A 12,406-nucleotide genomic window follows, 5' to 3' on the forward strand; every position below is an offset into this window, starting at 1 on the left:
TGATTAAATTAATTTTCAACCTCTAGGTTACCTTTCGTGACCGCTTAGAGCAAATCCATCCGTTTGTGGCCATTAATATATGTTTACGACGACTTTGTGAATCCGTTCCCGTACTTTTAGCATGTGATTTTCTGTGACCAGTCATTTTCTTCCAAGTGCACAAATCCAATTGTTGTGTGTAATTGAAGTGAAATAGGACTGCAGCTCCCAGAAGGCACTCTTTTGCCAAATGTAAGCTGAGAAAGGAAACATGGCTTCCTGCAGAGATGCATTCAGGGCAGTGCCGCGATTCTTCATCTCATGTGACCTCATTGGTGGAAGGCTACATGTACAGCAACCGCAGCGTTGTTTCCGTGTGCATCAAAGCTAACTTAACCCGGCGCAGTGAAAGTCTCGGCTGAGCCATGTGACGTGCTGTGTGATACTCCCCTGTTTCTCCGTTTATGACCGTGACTGTGCACTCAAAGCTGGTGGAATCTGTTTGTATTTGTATTAAAACAGTAAATTCGGGTCAGTCAGGGGCACTTGTGATAGGATGTACATGGATTGGCACTGTATAACTGGGCGCCCGAAATTTCATGCTTAATGAAATTTTACCTAGGCTCCGGTGACCATGAACACGGTGGCTGCTAAGTGAGTGCTTGCCTCCGTCCAGTTCCCACATAGAAACACCGAAATATCACCACGTCTGGTAATATATATTGCTGCTTTGTGGACTGGATCAGCAGAGAGGCCAGGACCTGACGAGCATGGAACCATAACTCATCCCGCCCTTCTCTGGTAGTGCTCACTGTATTGGCAGAGTGCAAAGGAAGGTTTCTCCTCTTTTGAGGAATTTATTTTCTAGTGAATAGTAGGCGCTGTACAGAAGATTCATTCACCTGTTCATACGAATCGCTTAAAAATTAAAGCCATTTCTTTTGTAACGTCAGCTGGGCCTCTCTGAGCTGTCAGGCGGTATAAAGCAGCGCCTATGCCAAGCCACCTGCCAGCACGGTACACCACATGAAAAGGAAGAGATTTCTAAAAATTGTGCCAACGCCGTGCCTGGAAATGCGAGGTTGATTTAACCGGGGCAAGAGTCCCATGCTGAGGTGTATAAATTGTTTCTACAGCGAGGAAGTGTACCTTCCCATGAACAGAGGACAGTAAAGTTGAACTATTATTGCTCAGTATTGGGCCATGCTTATTATGCAGGTAAAAATAGATACCTTGATTTAACACACTACTCGCAATACATCCCTATTGCAAGAATAACGGCAAGTGACTTATGCCTGAGATTGTCTTGTGATACGGGGAGAGAGAACCATTTCAAAACTAACTGCCTCGTTTTAGAAGCTCTGCATAAGCACATGGGTAACAGTCCAGCCTAATGTTTAGTGCAGTGCAAGAAATAAATAAACTAAAATGTTGGACGTGTACCTGAACCAATCAACAAATTATCCTAAAATTATTATGAACCAGTCTTTTTAAATAAAAGACTGTGATGCTAGTCAAATAATCCGGCAGTCCTTTTCAAACAATCCTAAAACCACCAGTAGCCATGCATCTTGTGAAGTAATCAGGCAGTCAGTTTCACGTCATCTTCAAATCATCAGGAACAGTCACCTTGTGAAGTCATCGGATAATGATTTTCAAGTCCTCTTCAAATCATCGGGCTCAAGTTTCTAAACTCTGCTGATGACTTTAAGAGCCCGATGACGGCTAACAACACGAAAATGACTTCTAGAGTAGTTAGATGATCATCCAATGAGACTGGGATGGCTTCTAAAGTAATCCTGTTTGACCTGGGTCAGGCACTGGTGACCGGTGGAAGACCCTCTGGTGCTACACGCTGCTGCTCCAGGGCCCAGGTCCCGAGGCGGTGTCCCTCCTGCTACCCTGTGCTGCGCTGCAATGCCCTCTGACATATCTCTCTGGTCAGCTCCGGCGTGGACCTCAAGTTGTCATTGTGTCTTTACTCGCGAGTCATGCCACGGGCGTTGAGTGTGGGGAATATGCAAAGGGGTACATCTGTACAGGGAGAGTTCTTGGGAACAGTCAAGGTTAGATGACTTAGGGCATCCCAGGTCTGCACTGCAGTGAAAGCAGGTGGCGGAGTCAAGTAGTGCCAGCCTGCCAGGCCGCTTTGTCAACTGTGTTTGTGTAGAGAGTGAAGTGAAGTGAGACACATGCATAGCAGAGCAAAAAAAAGCTTTCTGCAGATATTTTATTTATAACATGTTTAATATGCCATGTGTATGCTTGGCAGAACTGGCTACTTCAGTTCTGCATAACGCGTTAAGAAGATTTGAAGCCCTACTGCACCAGCCCACAGAATTCCACTGAGTTTTTTGGTAACTCTGCATAGTTTTGCAGGGTGAATCTCTGCCCAGGCATAGTATTAACTCTCTCAACAAGACTTTGGCTACAGTTATTTTGTCGATTACCCTGGCCATTTAAAGAACAAGCAGGCAATTACTACGAAGATATTGGAGCCCATTAAAAACAGGAATTTCTATGAAGTCTGCCTGAAGTCCAGTAAATGGGCATTCAGATTTTCCTATGTGATTAACTAATTTATTTTATTTTATTTTATTTATGCGTTTTTATATAGCGCAGTCTGTATCTCTGCCTTGATTAACTCTCTGACAAATAATGCATCCTTGCCATAAATCTCCTGTTACACATCTGAGCTTTGTGTTGTGCCAGTACTACTTGAATAACCTGACCATTCTATCTCTCCCTACATGAGTCAGACCATATAGGTACCTAGCTATATTCAGAAGCATAGAGTCAGGATGACAATATTGATAATCTGGAGTTACCCATATATAGTTCATATCCCTCTTACAACCAGTTCATTCCCATATTTTCATTTTATCCTCTGGTACTTCCTCTTGTAATTCTTTGAGTTGTAATGTAATGTTTTACTTGTAAAGCGCACTGTTGCCTGTCGGCATCCTGGCGCTGTATACCACTGGGGAACCCGTCCTGGCTTTCCCTGTGGGATGGTCCCTGCTGGGAATCCCCAAGGTGGAGCCAGGCATCCCCGGCGTTGATGGGGCCGTTGTGGAGATTAGGCAAGCTAATGCCCAGAGTTGCCGAGCGTGATCCCTAGTTAGAGTAGGCACCGAAGCGAGAATTATCAAGTCCGCTGACCCTGGTCCACGACCCTGCCGCATCAGGAATTTAACCCTGGTCCCGGGACGACTTCTGCTTCCGGGTCTGCAGCCTTTAACCAGTGAGCCACACCACTCAACGTTCATTCCATGTCGTCTGTATTGGATTTAACAAAAAACAGTTCACATTATTTACATCATAAGTTTTCCCAACAATTTGGCAATGTTTTAATTTTTGTGCCTGCTTTGTTTGATTTAATAGTTACATTTTAAAGCACACAGTATTTCGCAACCTTGCCAGCGTCAATATTGCCCAATCGTGATCATGTCATCAGTAGACTTATGGATGAAACATTTCACAACTGATATTTCTCTAGGTTGTTGAACAGCCTCCTTTAGTACCATACAGTCTAAATGATCCATTAGGAATACAAGCAGGGCCGGCTTTAGCATTGGTGGCACCCTGTGCGACAATTATTTTTGCCCCCCCCCCCGCCCTCTCCAATGACAACCTCCGCAATGGATTCCTGCACTACTTCCCTTTAACTGTCTCCATAACCATTCTCTCTCAGATGCATTTAATTAGCTTTATAGTGTCACTCATAAAAGTGAAGGGTGCCAGAGCACTTTACATTGCACACACATTACAGAGACAATCAATCATATATGTGTAAATCAATGTATAGGAAACGTTACATAAGACGGAGGACTACAAGGGGTAGGGTCATCCACACTGGTAGGGAGTATAGTTTAGGGGGGGGCTTGTTCTCAGGGCCGGACTGTCCTTAGCGGGCATCGGGCGTTTCCCCAGTGGGCTGCCAGGGTGTGGGCCGGTTTGGGGCCCTTGGGGGGTCGTTTTTGTTACAGGGCCGTTTTTTGCAGCATAGCTGCAATATCGGACCCTGTAACATAATCAATCGAAACCGGTCCTGGCAATCAGCTCGGACGCACCCCCAACACCCCAGGGGGCTAGCCGAGCACTTTGTAAACTGCAAGTAACAAAAGGAAGTGTCTGACGAAAGCAGTAACCCACTGACCTATTTATGTTATATTCACTTTGTGATTTGCATGGTACACATTCTTTGCAGCAGACATATTAACCCTCTGCACTACCTTATGAGGAATCAAAACTTCCAGCAGTCAAAACTACGGTCTCTCTCTGGGAAGAACATTAATCACTGGAGTTAACTTGACATGTTTATTATTATTTTTGCTGGAGACCAGGAACACGGCAGCGTGTGCTTTAAAAAGCAATATAAAGTAGCAAACAGGCGCCCCCACGTGAGGTCTGCACCCAGTGCGGTAGCACCGGTCGCACTGCCCTAGAGCCGGCCCTGAATACAAAAGGATGTCATGCAGCCCCTTTCTGACTATAACTACCCCCAAAATATGTACCACTCCAAATCAATATTGACTGTCTGTATACATTTTCACACCTAATTCTTTGGCCAAAAAGGCTCTAGTTAGGGTGATAAACTGTGCTACTTGTGATGAAATTACATCAGACAAGTATGATGTTCTAATGCTTTCAGAAATAGAGCAGACAGCATATGTTGCCCTCAGTATTCCTTGATGGTCTATTAGTCAAGAAACTTCCACAGAGTGGGATCAGTCATTTCAAAGAGAGCGTTTTTGATATCTTGCCTTAGTTTGGTACACAATTCTTTTATATAAATGCAATCAAGAACAGGATCTTCATCATTATCTTCATCGCTGTTTGGAATCAGATGCAGAGTTGCAGAATTCAAAGTGTTGCATCTCTTCATTGAAATATTCTCAGCTGCCGGTATTGTTTGCTCATTCTTTGTAAGGCAGTAGTTTGGCAAATGCTGAGTTTGAGTAAGAGTCACTAAAATCTTAACTAAATAAGGGACTAACACCATGAGGGTATGACCCATAACAATTCTCTCACTATTTTGAATTGGAAGGCAAATCACTGCATTGATTTTAACCAACCAGGAAATACTATGGCTATAGGATGTAATGTAGCAGAGAAGCAAGCAACACACTGCTTTACCTCACCATGCTTCAATATGAATTCTGAGAGGAAACACCCTTCTTTTTCCTGACAAAAGAGGGAAAACTCTTTGTCATAATCAGGCATTCTGAGAGCAGATGAGCTACAAAGATTTTCTCTGAGCTCTCGGAAGTCTTTCATGCATTAGCTGTCAAACGGCACCAAATCTTTAATGTCACTTCAAGTGGGGCTCAGTTAAGGCTTGCAATGAGGGAAAAGTTTGGAATCCACTGACGATAATAGCCAAGTATTCCAAAAACATCCTCACTTATCTCTGGGTGGTTGGAGGATTCATCTTCAGGATTGCAGAAACACATTCTTTGGACACTTTACTTGCCTCCTTCCCAATATGATGACCAAAGTAAACCAATTCTCTTTTGCCACACTGCATCTTCGTTGATGAACCCTTATGACCATTGTCAGCAAGATGGCTTAAGAGCCCAATTGCATCCAACTTGCAATCCTCCTTTGTCGTTGATGCCACTAGTAAATCATCCATAAATTACAACAGCACTGAATTACAGGGCAGCTGAAAACTCTCTGAATCTTTCTTTAGAATCTGACAACAAATTGAGGAACCTTCTGTAGACCCTTGTGGGATTTAGCACCAAATGAGAAATTATTAAGGAATCGAAACGTGGATCCAAAATGTGAAAATGTATTGACTATTCTCATGGAGAGGAATGTTAAAGAACACTTGGCATAAGTCAATAACTGTGTACCATTCTGCATTGGAAGGAATCTGAAACAAAATTACAGCAGGATTTGATACCACCAGACAGCTTTATTAATTTTTCTTAGATCTTGAACTACTTTCTGTTTTCCACTCTGCTTTTTGATGTCCATCACCAGGGAGTTGCAAGGACTACCAAACACTTCTTGTACAATATCCTGTTATCACATTTTCTGAATGATGGGCTTCATTCTTTCTTCTGTTTCTTGTGAGACTTTGTATTGCTAAGTTGTATGGTAAACAGCATTCATTTAATTTGTTTTGAGATTTTTACTTCACATTAATCCCATTTCTTTCCCCCATCAAGTCCCATATGTTTTCTTCACTGTGTTTCTTAAATCAATAGGAAAGTCCTCTTTTGTAATTACTGGGAATAGCTGAACTCTCGACTCTTGCCATTTTATTGTCAACACTGAATCGTCATCTTGGGTTTCAATAGCAAGACCATCCAGTGTGCAATAAATCACACAATTCATCTTGCAAAACAAGTTGATGAAATATAAAATCGATACTATATAATGTTGTCATAACGTATCCAATATACATCTACTACTTCGGTAGAAGCCCCTTGTAAATACACTCGACCCATGTACAACTTAAGAATTAGGCCCTAATTGAACAAACGCCATCTTGGTTTCATTTCCAGAGGCCTCTTTCGTTAGTAAGGAAAACACGTGACATGCTGCTAAGAGGAGAGTCTGAAAGGTCGGCCTAGGCTATGAACAGAGCATTGATTCCAACTTAGGAAGCTCAAGGTCGCATCGGCTCTTTCTTGTAGGATGAGCACATTCTTGCAGACGCGCCATGCCTGTACTCCCATGCACCAGAACGAAAGGGAGGTACCTTTACTGACCTACCCCTGGAATAACTTTAGCAGAGTTTCGAACCAATCTATTGTGCCTTATATGGGTGTTCCTGTTGGTTTATCCAGAACTGGTACTTTTCCATGTACGGGGTTTCTATGAGGTATGTCGAAAGTATATATGCACTGTTTTGAACGTGCTCCAGCAGTCTTCTCTGCACACCTTTGCGAGCTGTGACCAGAGGGAGGCTCCCCTGTACAGGGCGCTTTGCAAAATAAACGATTGAACCTTTTCCATTGCCCACTGATTTATGTATGGTAAATAAGGTATATGGGCTATTGGTAAGTATAGCTCTGTGGTATATTTTTCTAGTACTTCAAAGTCTCTGTTGAGTAAACTAACAAGGCTTTAATCACACATTATGAATTGTTGATTGTTCTCCATGGACACGATTGGAACTGGTACATTGGCAGGAAATTGGTTAGTAATCTGTTTATTTCTTACTCCTACGACTTGGACTCCCCCTCCTGAGAGAGGTAGGTTTGGAACTCACATGGAACGAACTGAAGACTTTGGGGCAGATTTACAAGTCCCTTGCGTCACTTTTAACATGGGGAAAGTGACGCAAAAGTGGCACAAGGGGTTTGTAAATCTGCCCCTTAGTACCTCCAGTAGCGATTAAAAACGATAAAGGATCGCCATTCACCTCAACATCTACATATGGGCCACTCTGGTCTATCTCTAGGACTGCACCAAGCATGCAATCCTCCTCTCACCACCATTGGGCACCTTCGTTGGGAATTTGTTGCATCTGGTGAAAAATTAGGAAAATCACTGTTCTGAATCAATGGATTCTGCTGGTACCCTGAATTGTATGTCAATTTGTTTCTCATGGTTTGCTGCAACTCTTTAGCTATGAAATACATGTAGGGAACTATCCCTGATTTTGCACACTGCATTGGAGTTAGTTGGGCTGGGTAGCAAACTGTGTCAGCTTCTGATTTGCATTCTGCTGCATTTGAGGAATAAAGTAATTTTGGATTTGTTCTGGGTTTCGTCTACACTTGCACTACAGTGACCTTCTTCAGCAAATGGACATTCACATTCATTCCAGAATGAATCCAAAACGGTCTACCCCTATCTTGGACATGCACCTGCCCCATATCACTCCTCGTTCCAGCTCCTTGCATCACTTGCCTCTACAATTTGAATTCTTATTCACACCAGAAACTGCAGGGAACATGACATTTGTATCTGAATTTACAATTAGGTTTTCATTATTTCTCTGAATCTGCTTCGTCAGAGCAATCATCAATTTTTCTTGACCTTGATTCTAAAAAGAAAAACAAGTTCTACACTACTTGGCTTACTTGAGTATTTCATCAATACTTACATTACCAGTACATTACACTGTGCTGAATATGAGAACTAAGCTCAGGATGCAACCATAAATAAAAGCTGGTACACATCTGCTAATGCTTTCTTTTCCCAGCTCTTTGATGCAGTATACTTACTATAGATCTGCATAAGTCTCTCCTAATAAACATGCACAGACTCCTTCAGTTCTTTAGTGTCTCTCATTATCTTTGCCTAATGTACCTCCTTTTCAGTATCTTTATTTTCACATGCTTTATCACTTCTCTGTATTTTTCTGTCACTCTATCAGCTGAAGCATTATTAAATGGAACGCTGAACCCTGTGTCAGCAAAGCAACAGCTGCATTGCATTCTGCCCACAAATGTTTGGGAACAACAGTTTCAAACAATGTATCCAAATCAGGCCAACAAACCTTTGTGCTTTTCACTGATCTGTGAATCTCTATATCATTTATCAGGTTCTTCTCTCAAATTTGGAAAAATTGTCATAAATGCATAGAGCTCACCTCTGGTCCAAGGAACGAAACATGCATATAATTTCCTCCGTGTACTTCTTGTAAAGGAAACTCTGTCTTTATTTCTGCTTCAGCTTCACTCATGACCACATTCACTTTTTTTCCTGTGTCAATATTCTTCTTTTGAGAGTCAGCTTTCTTCCTCCATTTGTCTCTGTATTTTCTCAAGTCTGTCCAGTCCTCTATATTTTCTACTAAGTCTCTAATATGTGCTCACTGAGTTATTATACGCATGGTCACTATTTCTACTTCACTCAATTCCATTTTGTAATTTTTATGCAAGCTTCTATTTTTTATGTAAATCTACTCCAAATTAGTTTGCTAAATCTTCAAGAGTATTTTGAGCCTCATTTGCACACCTCACTGCTACTTTCATGAAGTATTTCAATTAATCAAAATTATATACAACTATCGTATTTATATCTGTTGTTCCCTGCAGAATTTGTCCAAATTCAATTTTCAAATTACAAATAATAATTTATCTCTTTTCAGATGATTTCAACTTGGTAACAACTGTATCCACAGCACATGTAACCCCACTAGGACCATGTATAACTGTCATTGCACTTTCAGGCAGGGCACTTGCACTTGCAGTACCAAGCATAGTAATTTCTTCAGTACTCATGCTTGTTTCCCCTGCACCTTTATAAGGTACTGGGTCTCTCCAGGGCCGGACTGGGAACCAAAACCGGCCCTGGCAAAGTGCTCGGCATCCCCCCACGGGGCAAGGGGGTGCCGCCGAGCACTTTGTCAGGGTCAGTTTTCGGCCCATTTTGTTACAGGGCCGATTTTGCAGCCATGCTGCGAAAAAGGCCCTGTAACAAAATCGGCCCCCAGGGTCCTAAAGCCGGCCCCCACCCGTGCGGCGCACCGGGGGATTGCCCGGTGCCCGCTACAGCCAGTCCAGCAATGGTCTCTCGGTCTGTGCCTGTGCGCCATCTGTATAAGGGGGAGGTCACTATCGTCCTTTGCATACTTGAGTATTTTGTCAATACTCTTACATTACCAGCAGATTACACTATGTGAATATGAGAACTAAGCTCAAGACACAACCCTAAAACAAAAGTCGATACAAATCCGCTAGTGCTTTTTTCCAGAACTGCGACTCCAGTGTACTTGTTCATATGGAACTCGATGCATTCATTGATAAAAAATAAAATCTCGTCCTTTTTAACAGAATCACCCGTTGCAAACTCCACATCAACCACGACTCGCAAATGTGTAGTCAAGCAGGCCCTGAGACCAAGGCACAGGATTGCTGGTTGATAGGTCACAGGTGTGAGTGTGCGTAGTGGCAGTCAAACACTCTGGCACAAAACTTTTAATTAATCCCAGGGATAGGCGCAGCAACATTTCAAGGTTCCAGGGAGATTGACCCATTAAAACACACATGGGTGGAAGCAGTACTCACGCTCCTAAAACACCATACAAAGTTAGATGCCACATGAGTTAGGAACACATAGCCAATCAGGACCTATCACATGCAGTGATCACATGCTCCCCCATACCGGATATAAAGACACGTTATCCACTGGCCACAGTGTGTCCACGCGAGGTTGAGACCCACCTGTGAAAACCATTAGTCAATTTATTTATGACTCCAAAGGCAGCAACCAACATTCCTTACAATATATGGTACGCTGGAAACTTTTCTAACCTATCATGTTTTGTATAAAAGAAGGACACATACTGATTGTAAATTGACAAGGTCCTCAGACTTTGTGCCTGTAACTGTTCTCCCGGTTGTAATGTTTAATTAAACAAACTGTTCCTGTTTTGCCAAATGCCTCTTGTCTTCTGTTATGTAAAGGATTTCGAATTCAAGTGACATTTTGGTGAGCCAGATGGGAGCTGACTGGGACCTCAAACCTGACTGTAGCCGAAGGATGGAGACCCCGCCCGGACAGATTCACGATTGCACAACAAGAGCGGTGGGCAGACACCGTGACTGATTGGAAGTTCTGCTGAATCCCCAAGGTGGAGGTCCCATCTGAAGCAGCCATCACAGAGAAAAAGAGACAACATCAGAATTCAAACATAATCTAAAGCATTTGACGTATTGTAAACTAGGGAGAAGTGTAAAAGATAACCTAAGCGCTTGTGCCACTGATAGTGTCCGGCATATTACCTATTTTATGTGTCCTAATTGAATCAAACGCAAGGAAGCCTTGGTGATGTTACCACTAAGTCACCTTTTTGCTATAGCTAAGTATGCTAGATGAGGTGAAGATACCCCTTGATAACTCCCAGGATGTTGATTTTTGCAATGCAGCATATTCTGATTGGGGAGAGTTAATGCCTCAGTCTAATCGTTTTTTAGTTCAATGATTTGTCAAGGCTAATAGGTTTCTTAACATCCTTAGTTTCTGTAAGGAGTGTCGGAAGTACATCAGCTTGGACCCGGGCATATAACAGGGGGGAATTTAGACTTAGGGAAAAAATTGTACCAAGGAAACTGTGCATAACTTGTGTGTGGCCAAGAGGGTCTGGTGATTCCAGATTATTACGATATGGTTTCTATGATTACCACTTTTGTTTAGGAGCAGACATTGACAGACTATCTCGCTGACTTAGGAACGTGTTCCACGCAAGTCTTCTTTTTTTACAGGATAACATGTGCTGAGAACATACTCATTTTTTGACAAAGTTATTTTTTCTGTCAACCATTATTGAACTGTATTAGCTTTGCCAGGAGGTATTTATTGTTGATTGCAAACTGCATTTTCTTAACCCCTTCGCTGCTAGGCCTTTTCCCCTACTGTGATAAGCCTTTTTTTGAATATTTGGGGTAGTGCGCGCTTAGGCCCCTGTAACTTTTTGACCACATAAGGTATCCACGCCAGTTTTGCGTCCTTTTCTTCCAACATCATGGGGATTGTAAAGGTACCCAGGGTTTGTGGATTCCCTTGGAGGGGTCCCAGGAAATTGAGCAAAATACAGTAACATTTTAGTTATTTTTAGAAAAATGGGAAGAACGGGCTGCAAATGAAAACCTCTGGGTTTTTCCCTGCAAATGTTATCAAAAAAGGGTCTGTCGGGCTGAAATCACCATTTTCCCAGCTTTTATAGAATGACAGTCTTTTGTTAGAGAACCAACATTTTTGGAATTTTTCTGGGGCATAGAGTATTTTTGCTATTTTTATTGCTTTCAACCTCCTTCCAGTTAATGGTAAAAATGAGTATGAAAGCAATAATGGATCCTGGAAAGTCTTCAGAGAAAAAAGGTATCCCACTTGTGTGGATCGGCCTAGTGCCTACGACAGGAAACGGTGCAAAACGCAACTTGGTCACACCTCAATTTCACAGTGAAAAATGACCCTTTTTTGGCAAAGTGCCTAGCTGTAGTTTTTTAACCCTAGGTCTGCCGGCACCTAGGGAAACCTAGCAAACCTATACATTCATTAAAACTGGACATCCAGGGGAATCCAGGAAGGGGTGACTTGAATGCCTCCCACCACGTTCTGTTACCCAGAATGCCTTCCAAACCAAAAACATTGACAAAAAAACAAATTTTCTCCACATTTCTGTGGTGGAAAGTTCTGGAATCTGCGTGTATCCACAAATGTCTTTCCACCCTGCGTTCCCCAAAGTCTTCCAAGAAAAATGGTACCCCACTTGTGTGGGTCGGCCTAGTGCCCGCGACAGGAAATAGTGAAAACGCAACGTGGTCATACCTCAATTTCACAGTGAAAACTGACCCTTATCTGACAAAGTGCCTTGCTGTAGTTTGTGAACCCTAGCTCTGCCGGCTGTTAGGGAAACCTACCAAACCCACACATTTCTGGAAAGTAGACACCCGGGGCATTCAAGGAGGTATGGCTTGCATGGATCCCCCAACGTTCCATTACCCAGAATCCCTTG

The sequence above is a fragment of the Lissotriton vulgaris genome, chromosome 2_1, assembly GCF_964263255.1.
Source record: "Lissotriton vulgaris chromosome 2_1, aLisVul1.2, whole genome shotgun sequence".
NCBI lineage: Eukaryota > Metazoa > Chordata > Amphibia > Caudata > Salamandridae > Lissotriton > Lissotriton vulgaris.